The sequence below is a fragment of the Haliaeetus albicilla genome, chromosome 3 (genome assembly GCF_947461875.1).
Source record: "Haliaeetus albicilla chromosome 3, bHalAlb1.1, whole genome shotgun sequence".
In the NCBI taxonomy this organism is placed as follows: domain Eukaryota; kingdom Metazoa; phylum Chordata; class Aves; order Accipitriformes; family Accipitridae; genus Haliaeetus; species Haliaeetus albicilla.
Genome location: NC_091485.1, coordinates 62289872 through 62304203, shown reverse-complemented (window position 1 = coordinate 62304203; position 14332 = coordinate 62289872). Strand labels below are relative to the sequence as shown.

The window sequence follows — 14332 nt, the reverse complement described above, 5'->3', positions numbered from 1 at the left end:
CATATGGGAGCTGATAATTCAGGTGCAGCAGAGTACAGGCATCAGGAGAAAAGGCGGTGGTGGGAACCGCAAGCTCGGCCATTTCCATTGTGCTTGGCTCTGCTGTGCTGCTCTGTGTCCTGTCCGCCTACAGCTGCACTGCTGGCTTACGACTTGGTGCCCCTGGGACTGGAGCTTCCCCCTTTCTTTTTCACGTGTTTTGCTCACATATTGGGTTGGAGGTAAAAGGGCAGGTGCTAATCACTGAGCCCCGTGTAAATCTGGAGTGGTGTTCCCTTTGAAGTCAGCAGCGTTTCCTCTACATTTGCATCTATGCAACTGAGATCCGGATCCGGTACAAGGTGATGGGAGTTTATTTTGCCCTTTTTTGTGGTTTTTGTTACTGGAGTGCTACTACTTAGAGAACACGTTCAGTTTCACTGATACCTAAATCAACACAGATGTTTTCCTGAACAGAAATTTCCATTATAGGCTGAAGCTAACATGATTTCGTATGTCAGGTATCTCTGAATCATTCTGAGTTTTTCTGTTTACAAGGGATTCTTGTAAAATCATAAAAAATCCCCAGCCACCCCTCCAAGAGGCTTTAATACAGCCGCTTTGTAATATGCTGCCGAGCTTCCCCAACCCTCCTCCTTGCCTGCTGCTTCCTGGATCTTAAAACAAGCTTGAGAGCTGTTGATAACTATTGAAAAAGTTACTGGTAAGATTTTATAGTAAGGGCTTTTCTTTACATGTGTGCTTTTCTTCTTTCTGCCCTGATGAGCTCTTACTGCTCAGTCTGCCGTGCTGGAAGGGGACAAGCTTCTGCAGTAAAATAGACATTTTGGGGCTAGTGCTGTGGATGGTGAAGTCTGATGAAGAAGTTGCTCTGCCCTGGGCTGGCCTGGCTGCTTTCTGGCTGTGCCTTTAGTACAGCTATTGCTAATAGCTGGTTAAATGGATAAGATTGCTTTGGTAATCTAATCCCAATAGCCTTATCTTACTGAGACCGGTTTGCAATTATAATGAAACACGTTTCAATAGAAACGTGGTTAAGCGTGTTAAACCGCTCAGATGCTTTAGGCCCTGAGCGGGAATCTTCTTGGGGTCAGCGTGGACATGGCCAGCGTATCCCTGCCCCTGGCCCTGCTCCCAGCACATCCCCCTGTGGGTTAGGGGAGCCATTTAAGCTGGAGAAGAAGCCAACAACTCGGAAGGTTACATGGAAGTGGGGGGAATTTGCCCTGATCAAGTGAGATGCATGGACCCTGCCAGGAGAGATGGCCGGCTTGCTTCTCTTAATGCCAGTTTTGACATTTTCTGTACCAAAGCAGCACTGCTATAGTTTCATCCCGAGGAAGGAGTTACAGTGGTGGGGAAAGAACGCCTACTGGGTGTCCTCCGAGAGCAGATGTGGAGCCACACAGCACCACTCGCTGTTTTAAACAGGGCTCTTGCCCCTGCGGGGACCATACAGCTGCGGGCCCTGCATCCCCCTCCACCATCGGCATCGCTTGGCTGGACGGGATGGTTCACAGCTTGGGCAAAAGGAGCTGATTAATCCCTTCAGCTGCCTAAGTCTAGACAGGAGCAGAAGCATTTTAGGCATGTTCTGTTTTGTTTTGGTTTGGTTTTTTTGTTTTGTTTTTTTTTCCTGAGGAGTGTAAGATGAGGCTGCATTCTTTGGTATAAAATTATTGCTGGCTCGCTCTGTCCAAGCAGAGCAGGACATGAATTCCTTCCTGCAGTTAGCTGTGAGAGCCTGGGAGTCACTTTATAAGGCTTGCGGTTTCATGTCCCGTCAGCCCCACGTGTCTTTCAGAAACATGCACCTGACACCATTTTTCAGATTGTTGTTTGTTTTTGGTTTTTTTTTAATCGAGCTTTTTGTGTGTTCCAGAGTTTTTTCTGTTCTGGGTTTTTTTTAACTTTTCCTCTTTGTTTAATGCTTACATGCCAGACTAATAGAGAAGACTTAAGAGCACTTCACATCCAACCTTCCTGAGAAGTAAACACTTCTGGGCTGGAACACCATAAACTAATAGGACAGAAGAAGGGAATCTTAGGCCAAATCCAAGGACCCAAAAATAAATGGCAACGTTCACTGTCGCAGTATGGAAGCACGTCATGCCCCTAAACATTTGTTTAGCTGGGACTTCTGGAGGACATTGTCAAGCTTCAAAATAGACTAGAGGATAAATTGTTGGGAACGTCATTACCAAAATATCTAGAGAATCCAACATTTTCAGCTAGGTTTCTATTTCTCGAGCTAAAGAGGAATCTCTGGGAGGTCCCTGGCAGTGGATCGGGCTCTGCCGCTGGAGGACAATGACGCCTGTAGGCATTAACCATCGGTTTGAATGCAGGCTGCAATACTTGCATCAGACAGCTCTCAAGTGCTGTTTCAGCGGATGCAATGAAGGGGAACAGCAGTGGAGCTGGAGGGAGGCAGCACCAGCAGTGGCGGCTCTAAGGCACAAGTTCAGCTCCTGAATTGTCCTGGTTTCTTCCTCTCCCCTCTTCTGTTCCCTTACCATGGGTCTTGGGTGCATAAGTGGCCTTTGTGCTTTTGAAATTATCCCTCTTAATCTTTTCCAGTGCAGATCTCCTTATTTAAAGCGCCTTGCCTTCTTATTTGAAAAGCAAATAAGGACCAAATAATGGAGGGCCTTTTTTTTAAATTAAGAAAAGAAAGAAGTCGGGGCTTGTGTGCATGAAAGAAATCACAATGCAGCCTGCCCTGTGCTGTTTATACAACCTGGGTTTAGATCTAAACACTACCCGAGAAGTGTCAGTGACTATAAATGGGGAGGGCTAATGCACAGCTGGTTTATATGGGTAGGTTAAAGCAGAGATCACTGAAGCGAGTCTCATAATCCTTAAAGAATTGAATGACTAGCAGCTGCTTAAGGCATTACTCCTATTCATAATGCCTGTGCAAGTGCACTTGAAGTTGGTTACTCTTTTTGGAGACACGAGGCAGAAAATGCATAAACAACTGAGCCAGGGAGAAAATCAGGGAACTTGTTCCCAGTCTCTTGGTCTAAGTTCAAGTCTGATCGCTGCAAAACCAAGCAAGTTTAAATCTAATTTGTGGAGGGCGGTTAAACCACGACAGGCGCCTGCCCCTCGCGTGAAGCCGATGTTGGGGGCCACGTGGCAGCACCGCTCAGTAGCTGTCTTCTCAGAGGTCAGGTCAAATTTGTAGGTGAAATGAGCACCCGGTCTTCCAGAGACTGAATGCACGTTTTTCTGAATACTTGGCAGTCTTTAGTATTTTAATCCTCCCTGGGTAAAGAAGAGCTGTGCTGTGGAGGGACTGGAGGCAGAGAGTTCCTGCTGGGCCAGTTTCAGACGTAGGTCACGCTTCTGGGTCTGCGGAGCCTGCCGGCTTGGTGTGTGCTCAGCTGGCCCCTTCGCGGGGAAATCTGGGATGGGGAATGGCACTTAGGGAAGGGTCCTGCCTGGCTAGGAAGGACATTACTGCAGGGTGTGTGCAGAGATGTCGTGGAGTATCTGCCTGCTAGTGCTGTTGCGGCATTCCTGCTGCTCTCCCTTACGCTGCAGAAAAGTCAATGCTTTCTTTTAAATTCTTTTTTTTTTAAGTGTTTTTTTTAAAGAGTGTTAAATACAAGAAGGAGAAAAGCAAATTTGTGTGAACCCTGGGTTAAAACCAAAGGGGAATGGGATATTTAAGGACACATTTTACCATAAAAAGCACAGAAGAGTTTGAAATTGCACTGGTTCTTTAGGTGTGGAAATGCAGGCTTTTCCGCATGTACGTAGTTGATTTCTCACATGGATTTGTGCGTGTCTTTCTTGTGCAGTGTTGGTAGTGTTCATATTGCAGAGAACATCCTATAAATGTCTTTAATCAACCTGTTTCTTTCCCTATAATAAAAAAAATCTTTGTGTTAGCTTTCCTTATGTCTAGGTTTCTAACAGAGAAACTGTGCTGAACACAATTTAGCCAAATTAAAAAATAAGCTTTGCTTAGGAATGAGGAACTGATGGAGGGCTCAACTCTTTTCTTGCTGGGGGTGATGTAAATCATGAGTAAGTTTATTGGAGTTGATTAAATTATAGTGGTGTAAGGAAACAGTGTATAATGAGATGTGAGTCAGGCCCCGAAAGTCCCATGCAGAGATGCCAAATGGCAGCAAGGGATCATCAGAAAATCCCACAGAGCAACTTGAAAGTTAATTATTAGGGACATTTTCTCTTCTGGAGCAAAGTCTGTTGTTTACTGAAGCAGGTTATGAACCTGCACAAATCCTGCTATGCTTATTTGGCCAAGATCACACCACACCATGGAAAAAGTGTGTTTTCTTTCTCCCATTTTTTAGTCTTATGTGCTATCCTATTTTATGCCTTGTGTCGCCCTTGTGTTTTCCCATCTGGCACCTTCCACTCTGTGTATCTTCTCAAATAAGGGAGAGGGTGGAAAAGGAAGGTTTTCCCTGGGGACATGGGGGGCAACGGGATCATCCCCTGAGTCCTTTCTGCTTGCAAGTAGATAAATAGTTTAGTCCATAAACACCTTCACTGAGCATCTTCAGAGTATGCAGTGTATATGTGCTGCTGTGCATGGGAAAAGGCTCCCTTGGCTCGCATCTTTACGTCAGTTCCTACCAAGAGAAGCAGAAGAGGGTGATACCATCTTATCTGACTTCAGCAATAGCTTCAGCCATCAGCCAGCAGAGGATTTCCCGTTACAGGATGGGGGGGATGTTTCAGTTGAACCTCATTGGTGCTATTTCTAATCCTAAACTAATTAATAAGCAAAATTATACCCCAGAGAGACATTCTGGTATGTTCTTTATAAATTCATACTTCCTCGTGAGTAAGAAATCATTGTGGTTAAAATTGATAGGAGGAAACTCTTACAAGGACTGCAGGATGCTCGCATGGTAGAGATTGTAGGTGTCCTTCAGCTTGCGTGTGAGTAATGCTAGAGGAGTAGGAAGGAGAAGGAAAAGATCATTAAGGGCCAGTGCTATCCCAAGAAGGAAACAGTAAAATTTGGAGGAGAATCGTGTGACTGCTGTACACGAGAGCCTATTTCAGGGCTTCCTGCAGAAGACGAGCATTCAGGGGTCAGTGGGTGTGGGAAGGATCACTGTCACCAGAAAAAATGTGTGTTGCTCCGAGGCTGGAAGCTCTGATGGCAAGAGCATTGCCATGGAAATGTTCTGGAACAGGGGAAATAATAAGTTTCTGTAGAGGGACAATGAACCACTAGTCTCATCAGCTAGCATGTCTGGAGGGCTAAGGGGGTTTGGGTGAGGATGTACACCCTGGAGGGAAGCAAGCGCCGTGATGCTGAAACTCAAAGTACAGAGAAAAACTGATAGGGAGGGTGATGCCTGATAGACCAGACCCCCAAAAAGGGGTGAAAGAGATGCACGGACCATGGGAGACTGCTGGCGTGAGCTGCCCTCTCTGGTATGCATTGAGAAGATGTTACTCTGCCCCGTTTGCTCCCTTCCTCCGTGTTTGATGGTCAAAGAAGCGTGTGCCATTTCCTCCCCACAGCTTCTCCGGGGAATGGGAAGTTTGGGAGTTTTCTTCTTGGCGCGATGGCTGACATCCTTTGCGGTCCAGAAGGGACCTCCCTGGACCGTGTGAGCAGCTCTGCGCTCCCAGCCAGATGCAATATTGCACGTGGGGCCGTGGCCCAAGGGAGGCTGGGCGTCAGCCGATTCCTTCGGCATGAGGGGGCAGGAAGCCGAGTCACCAGGCAAGCCTGCCCTTGAGCTTCGCTCCTTTTTAATACTAAAAAGTGGGGAGAAGGCTCTTGCAAGCACAATGGTTGCACTCCCTGTGTCCGTACTGTTGAAACCAGGCTGGAGGAGAGCTGTGAATTAATTGTGTGCTAGGGGAGGATGGATAAAATGGGGTGTCGTAGGCAGTGGATGAGACCAGCCCTGCCTGCATATGCAGCCTCCCTGGGCAAGCCCTGCTTGAGGAGTGTGACAGAGCTGCTGTCTGTGGGTTAGGGGCTGGGGCTGGGGCAGGAGCTGGGCTATCGGATGCCTTGTCTTCTGCCAGGTTTACTGCTTGTGCTAGAAGGTACTATAGCTTTGCAGAAAAAACAGAATGGAGGGAAGAGGAACAGATATTAAAAATATCATTAATAACTAAAAAAAAAAAGTTTTATGAAAATCTTGCTTTGAAGAAAATACAAAATCTTTGAATTGTGTGAATGCAATTACCAAGAAAAGTGTTCACAGGGACTGTAGCAACTAATCTCTGTGTTGTGTTGGGTGCAGCATCCTTGGAGCTGGCTCTGGGAGAGACGAGCATTTTCCAGAGGGGTTAGGAAGGCTGCTGTCTGAGTTGGACTGAATGTTTTTCAAGTAAAAAAAAGTCACGCAATTCCCATGAACTTGTAAACTAGCTGCTCATAGTTTTGGCATTACCTCTTTAGGAGCAATCTGAGCCATCTCTGGCTGTGGATACTGTAGTCATCACAGAGTGACTTCAGAAATGTGAGTCAGATCATGACACCGGCTTCCTGCTTGCTGAGTAATCAGTCTGTATCCGACTTGTGGTATGCGCTGCTTTGCTAGCACACCCTGGCCTGTTCCCGCTTTGCTGCGTGTTATATACGGGTTTTTGCTTTAGTTTTTTTGTTGTATTTATTTATGGGTTGGTTTGTTGAGTGGTCGGCTTGAAGCAAAGCACACCGATGCATGTTGCATCCCAAGGTGGATTATTTTATTAATTTTTCTTTTCCAACTATTATTACTAGTGTTCGCGAGTGCCTCACAGGGGAAGGGTTTGAGAAGCCTCTGCTTTGTGCTCCAGTGCCTGGCAGTGCGCCAGGGTATCCGCTCACTCAGGCTTTACACGGGCAGGCAGCGCTGAAAACCGAGCAGGGGTACAGGGGGAAAGCATGGCGGTCAGACTCAATAAATCAGGAAGATTCAGGGAGATGCCACTCGAATTGACTCCCTGCCAGATGAACACAATACATCATGCATCTGGGCTGAGGCTGACATTTTAATGGTTTGATTAGTTTAAGAAGAATACTTTTATTGTGTGTCTTCGATTATATTAAGTACTATGTGAAGTTGTTACATTGAGATGAGCTTATATTGCCTTCCCGCATACAGTACAGTCTGCACTGTCTATCCAGGATCCTACCAGTAAGCTGATGGAATCCTCTTAAGTAAGGAGCTGTTAAATTAATAAAGCCGTTAATCACATGAAAAAAAAAAAAAGAGAGATAGAGAGGAGGAGAAAATCTTACATAGAAATGCCAAATCATAGCTTGAAGGTTTCCAATCGGGATGGTCTTGCAGGGCCAGGTAGAACGGCCCCTCTGTTACAGAGCTGCTTTTCATATGGTGATTTTTATACATCCTCATTTTCTTAGATATTCTCCGTGTCAGAGTTTGAGCCTTGCTCCTAATCAAACATAACACGTAGATCGCACTGTGCTTCTTAAATGTTAATCCCAACAGAACCCCTTTATACTCAATAAAACCCTGTTATTATTATCCTCTGCACAGAGGCAAAAATTACAGGCAGAGAAGTGAAGTGAATTGCTAAAGCCCTTCTGCAGAGTTGCCATCAGGACCAGTTCAGGACTGACAGCCTGTGTTCAGACCATGGGACTGTGGTTCCACTTTAAGTACAGTTTTAGGACTATGTAAAAGGTTTTTTACGTGTATTTAGATGTGATGGAATTGACTTAGGTCTTATTGAAGTCAATGGGATTGAGGTGGCTTGCCAGATATTTCAGTGCTTTCAAAATTTCGCTTTGCATCCATTACTTATCAAAGTTGCCTGGAAGAAAAGGCACTGGAATGGAGCGTGATAAATAATTTGCATGCAAAATAATGGAAAATTGACTTTTTTTATATGATTAGCTATATGCGGCCATTATCTATGCCAATAATGACCTGGTTTTGATTGCTCTTTATTCGCCAAGCGTGGCTGTAACATGGTGTGCAGCTTTGGTAGGCACAAATGCACGTGTGTCTGATTGTTCGTGTGTTGGAACAAACAGGGGTCCTTGTCAGACAGTGCGATGTCAGAGTGGTTTTAATCTTCGCTGCTTTTTTTCAGGGAGGAAGCGATTGCGGCAGGCATGATGGTTCCTCCTTGGTCTAGAAAGGTTCTTGTATGTCAGATGTCCAGCATATGCTGGGAAATGAAAGCAATTAAATAAAAAAAAAAAAAAACAAAACACAGAAGGAAAAAAAAAAGTTTATGGAGCATTGGAAGAGTGACACAAGGGAGTGCAGAGCAGAGCTGCAATGCTGACTCGTGTGCAGGGGCCAGGTCCATACAGGGCCGTGAGTGGTATGTGTCAGTGGGAAACCTACAGGCAATCTTAAACCATAATCTGCCAGTGTTTTTGCATTTCTCTTTGAAGTTGGGGGAGTTGCGTTCTCCTAACGTGACCTTTGTATCCTCCTTTGGATCTTATTGTATTGACTGGAGGCCAGCGTGTCATTAACAAAGCAGCAGAAAAGCAGAGCTGTCTGGGGTTTTTTGTTGGTTTAAGACCCTTTCTGTTACAAACAGGCATGCCAGCACTTTGCCTGAACAGGCAGGGAGGGAAAGGGAAGCGGCAGTGCTGGCATACCGCTGCCGTCCCCCAGCAGGACCTACACGAGTGCCCCAGCTTCAGCCGCGCTGCCCGCCTCGCGGTGTGCCATGGCTCTCTGTGGGGCTGCCACTGCCTGGTTTTGTGCCACCAAACTGCTCCTAACTGCTGTGGCTGCACATCCAGATCCACTCATCTGGGCTGATGAGCCTCAGCTCTTGTCCTGTGAACGGCTGGCAACAGCACCTAATACCAGTAGCTGATGGGTTTTGGCATGAAAGGCAGGGTATTTGGCCTCATCTCCCCTGAATCCCCACTCTTGGCCTTCTTTCAGAGACAGGCATTCAGCGCAGATCCAGTTGACTGAGAAAATCTCTTTTTTCGATGATGAGCTGTGTCAGAGGGATAAGGCTTTCGAGGAACAGGACTCCCAAGCCTAACTTTAGCACTTTGGCTCAATCCACCGTGGTGTGTATGAGACACAGGATTAGTAAGGTCAATCAATAGAAGCACTTTCCTGGCAGACATGGGGCTTGACAGTGACCCAGAGGTGCTGCCAGCTGTTGGCTACTGGATGGCTCCATGCCATTTTGTGGTGTCTCGCTCCATCACCACCTACAGCGGGGCTGGCACACGTGCTGGCAGCCTCTCAGCGTTTCACAGGCGGCTGTGAGCAAGCACCACGTGTGCTCTTAGAGACGAGAGCCCCATCTACGTTGAGACCATGAAGCCACATCATGGAGGTACCAGGTCTGAAGAGTGTGTCCCGCCACCCCTTGAGCACTGCTGACCGGTGCAGTCCCTCTGCACGGGCGCTGGGACGCACAGCCCTGCCCCAGGCTCCTCAGCATCTCCCTCCAGACCTTGCATTTCCCAGCAGGAGGACACTTGAGCATCATATCTGTCTGATATTTGGCTTGCATTGGATCCAAGCCAAAAGAAATCCAAACACACCCACCACCAGACCAAGGGGCCTGTGTTATCTCCTGCAGCTGAAGTCAACCAAAAAGCCTTGGAGAGCCCTTAGTGTACAGTCAAGAGAGATGCTTTTGTGTCTCAGAAGGAGCGAGTGATGTTGACCTCAGACCCCAGGCAGAAGCAGTATCTTTAATCTCATGTTGTACTGGATTCTTAATCTCCCTTACATTGCTGTATCTCATTTGCACATATTTTCCTGTGTACGTAGAGATAGGGGCTTTATTCAAATATTAATCAGCCTGACTGATGGTGGAGATTTGTGCATCTGACAACTTGACATCAGTACTGTGCAAGCCCGGTTGTTTGCAGGGTATTGCAGAGCACCTCCTTGAAATGAGTGTTTCACGGGACAAGTTTGGGGGTTTTAAATGTTAGCTTTCCAACTTTTATTTACTTAAAGAAAAGGAGAAGGGACGTGATTCTTTTGGCACATCAATACCCTTATATGTTGCCATCTCAAATTTTGTTAGATGCTTGTTGAGGTTTTAAAATCCATTTGTATCAGATTGCCAAAAGCTGTTAAAATTGCCTTGGGGATAAGTGGCATTGTTGTTGTCTTGCTTTCTCTCTCTCTCCTTCCCTCCCTCCCTCTCTCTCTTACACAGTACGTTATCTACAGAGGTAAATTTATGAGCAGCCAAAGCAGGGCTTGATTGATCATCATGCAGGACTGGCGATAAATGGCACCCCGCGCTGTTGTTTGGGAAATGTGGGGCGTGCAGCTGCCTCTCTGTTTCCGCCAGCATATAGATAATTTGCCTTTGGTTACAGGGCAAGGAAGGCGAAATTGGGGTTTGTTTCTTGTTTGTGGAGAGATACCACTTTTCTTTCTTTTCTTTTTTTTTTAATCCGAAGCAGCAGACAGAAGCCGCTTGCTCCTGCCGGTGGGGCTGGGCTGGGCTCCAGCAGGGCCAGCGCAGGGTGGTGGTGGGTCGGGGGCAGGATCCGGCCCCTGCCCGGGCTGTGTGCTGGGCGGCTCAGAGCTGCCTCTGGAGGTCCTGCTGGTGGGGGACCGGCGAGGGGCCGGTGGGATGAGAGGGCGTGCGGCTCCTGGATTCCGTTGCTTGTGGAGCAACCCCAGTTTAGCCAACAGCTCTGCAACAGCTCACCATCCGGGAGGCGTAAAAACGTTCTTAAAATGACCTTTTTTGTTTCCTTTTTTTTTTTTCCAGCCCTTTCTTCGCAAAAGCTATCGCGGCCTGGCTGTCAGTTTAAGAGTTCGTTAAACCATTCCAGACGTGTGCATAGGATATCTGCTGCGAGTGTAATCTACACCGTGCTCCCTGGACCCCTCCGCTCTGTCACAGAAAAATAATCTTAATAGAGTTAAAAGCTAAAATACAATATTCACTGAACTATGAGAATTGACTGCATAAGCCTCCTATGTAAACAGAAAGCACCAATTTGTACAGCTCTGCGGTTAAATACTGCAGATTAATTTTTTACAAATGTCAAATGTCTGTATTTAAATTTAATATACATGTTAAGCCTTTTCCCTCCTTCCTCAGCCTTTCATTTGTAACAGGAATCACTCCCATGGAGTTGGCTAGAGTTACTCCTTTCCAAAAAAAAAAGGGCCTAATTTCTGAGCCCCATGCTAGACCTGGAAAAGATTGCTTCCCTAAACAGGATTTACCCACTCACCCCCCACCCCCCCGGGCTTCACAGAGCCTTTCACCCCTCAGGGCTGTGCTCAGCTGAGTCAGACAGCTGCCTGTGTGCTGCCCTTACCCTGCCTGCCTGTGCCTGTCTGTGCCGAGCCAGCGGGGCTTGCCAGCAGCACCGCTTCTTCCCCCCTCATTTTTGTAGTTCAGCAGCTCTTCACGTTATTTTGGGAGTGATGGGTGGAAGAAGGAAAACCTCTCCCCCGTCTCTCTTTGCAGTGTCTCCTCGCATCCGTGCATGTTTTAAAAACACAATAAATATGTTTTCTGGCCCAGATTCTGTTGCAGGGCTCTAGGCGCTGGGGAGTAATTGTTTGAAATGCTGGCATGCCTGTCAAGCGACGTGGGTTGTCTGCTGACACAGGTCTCCAGTTATGTCTTGCTGGGGATTAGGTGTTCGGAGGGGAGCAGTGCTGGCCGCCCCATCTCCTCGACCTCTGCAGCATCCGCGCTCCCACTCCACATACACGTGCAGCTTCTCCATCGCCTGGTCCTGGGTTTGCTTGTGTAGCACATTGCTTCCAGAATGAAATTACTCTTTCTCATGGGGAAAATAAGTCTCCTTGGCTTTATAGGCAAATTAGTCTCAAGGTGTTTGAGGAGGACTCGCAGGGCAGTAGCTTTGCAGATGACATTGGAGGCAAAATATGAACACCAGTGCCTCGGGTTTTTTTAGATTTTTTTTGTGTGCCACTCATTTATTTCATTAACTTACTCCCTTAATTAAGTCAGGTAGGTAACAGTAAGAAATGAAACATCATGCAGCATCATACTTCATGAATAATCTCAAGAATATGTCTGACACCATCTTTTAACATGTATTTATTTTTGAAAGAATATTGAACAGGATACATCTTTTGTTATTTGCTATTATCCTGTTTGCTGTTACCTTTCTGCTCATCTTTTTATATATTTGAATAATGCCCTTGAATCAACATGATTGGCACACACAAATATCTATATGCATAACCATCTGCAGATCAGGTAATGGGTGGGAATTAATGCTGAAATTCTTGTTTATGTAGTTCAGGGAAAAGGTGGCGAGGTAGGAATAACCCTTTAACAAAAGCCATGAAATGTAAAAATGGCCCATATTGCAGCATCCGAATAACAGGACCGTACAAAAGAGAAATGACAGTGACATTGAACTTGGCGGTAAACACTTCACAGCTTTCCTTTGGCATCGCAAACCCTTTGAGCTCCGTTCTCCTAGTTTATGCGATGCTGGCTGGACCCCACAATGTGTTTTACAGCCTTGTAATTCTCCTCCCCAGCATATATTCTCTGTATACATTGGTGCGGCATGACCCTGCTCCCTGGCCTGCTGAAGACAAATGCCCAACCACTCTCAAACCCGTCATCCGTGCCCGGTCTGCATAGCACTTAGTCTGGGGAAGGGTCCCCTCATAATTTTTCTTCTTGGTTGTATCGCTGTAACTCAGGAGAGCTGAGCCCATCCATGGAGGCAGCGATGCTTTATCCTCGTGAATGAACAATCTGAATAAAAGGTAGCATCTCACCAGCTCTCATTATTTATTTATGTTTGTCACTGGCTCTTACAGAACAAATAAAAGTGCACTGGGCAGTGTGTGATGTGCACCAGCTGAGGAGCCTGGCTTGGCTTTCTGCTGATGGTATCCACAGTGGCTTCAAAGCTTTGTTACCTCTTCATCGAGTGTCAGGCAGCGTGCGGGAGCAGGGTTGGAGGCAGCAGCCACATCGGTGGGTAGCGAGGGCAGCCCTCAGCTCAGCTGCCTGGTTGAGACAACCGGAGGTGTCCGCGGTTTTTGTTCCTCACGTGATGGAAGATCACCCAAGGAGAGGCTAGCGCCAGCTGTGTCTGAGCATATGCTAGTTTTGGTTAGCTACCAGCTACACCTTGGCTGCTCATCTCTGAACACAAGCGTACAACTGGGCACAGCAACTCTGTGCGGCATCGACTTTTGAGGCAGTAGGGTCACAAATGGGGGCATGCAATTTTTAGTAGGTCATGAGAGGTGGTTATTGTACTGTTGCTGAGTTATAACATCTTCATACAAGATATGCTTGTGGCAGTGGAGATTCAATTTAGGGGTGACTGATTTATGAGATTGCACCAGTGATGTATGCAGCAATCTATGCACAGGCTGCTCAAAATGGTTGCATGGGGAGTACTTCTCTGGGTATAAATGTGCCATATATTATAAATACCTAATGCTTATATAGACCAGTTTATGCCTTCCAGTAGTATGTGGAAGGAGTAGGGAATGGAGAGATACCTGCCTCCACTCAAATATGGAGCATATTACTGGAGGTGGCAATATCTTGAGGATCAGAAGGGGCTTCTTAAGTGCATCCATTATACATAAATCTCGCATGTGTGTGCAAAGATATATATGTAAATGAGTACTGGAAGATTGAGTTTGGTATTCTGTCTGTGTATGTAAATGCCTACTCATGCACTTAAAAAGTATAGCGTTAGCTCTAGGTTGCAAGTATAACGAAACCATATGGCTTAAAAAAATAACTTCAGCTCTGTGCTGTGAAATGGATGAGAAATGCAGTGTAATGTGCGGAGCTGCAGTCACTGCTTTTACCTCTGGGATTTTGACACATCCATTAACAAGGAGACCTTGGTAGTGCAGTTGTTTTCAATCACTCTGAGTCTCATGGAAAATTCAGGGGGAAAAATCCACAAATAACTGGTAATATTGTTTAAGTAATAGAATGGAAACTCATTCATTTCATTTGAGATCTATATGCCCACATAAATAATATATTTATATATAAGTATATATGTACACATACTATTCTCATATGTATGAGTAAATGTTCATATGGTACCTTCCATTCTAAAGTGTTAGGTTATATAACCTAACATATAGGACCTTAAAATTTGGAAAAAAATTAAACTTGTATACAAACATGTTCTATTTCTTTTTGCTCGTTAGTGAAATGACACAGCCTTTAAGAAACAGGTTATCTGCTTAACAATGTATAGAAAGGCATCGGGCAACTTAGAAAACCCAAGTGGAGTGTAATGCAGTATCCAATTCAATTGATGACTTGAAAACTGGGTAGGCATTATACCCAGAGTGGGGCTGGAGGTGACTGGGGACAGTAATTTGATTTTAGATGGAAAAAGATTTTATTGGCTGCAAGATTGTCT

The 14332-nt window shown here is 46.0% G+C and overlaps 1 protein-coding gene and 1 long non-coding RNA gene across 2 annotated transcripts in view; both read left to right on the top strand.

Annotated features, from left to right (window-relative positions):
• EXT1 (exostosin glycosyltransferase 1) overlaps positions 1 to 14332 on the top strand; it is a 186584-nt gene that overhangs the window by 93016 nt on the left and 79236 nt on the right. The gene's annotated exons all lie outside the window — the stretch shown is intronic.
• On the top strand, positions 5312 to 11013 carry LOC138684821 (uncharacterized). Its single transcript, XR_011324120.1, has 2 exons — positions 5312 to 5427; positions 10693 to 11013. It is a non-coding gene; the product is annotated as an uncharacterized lncRNA (long non-coding RNA).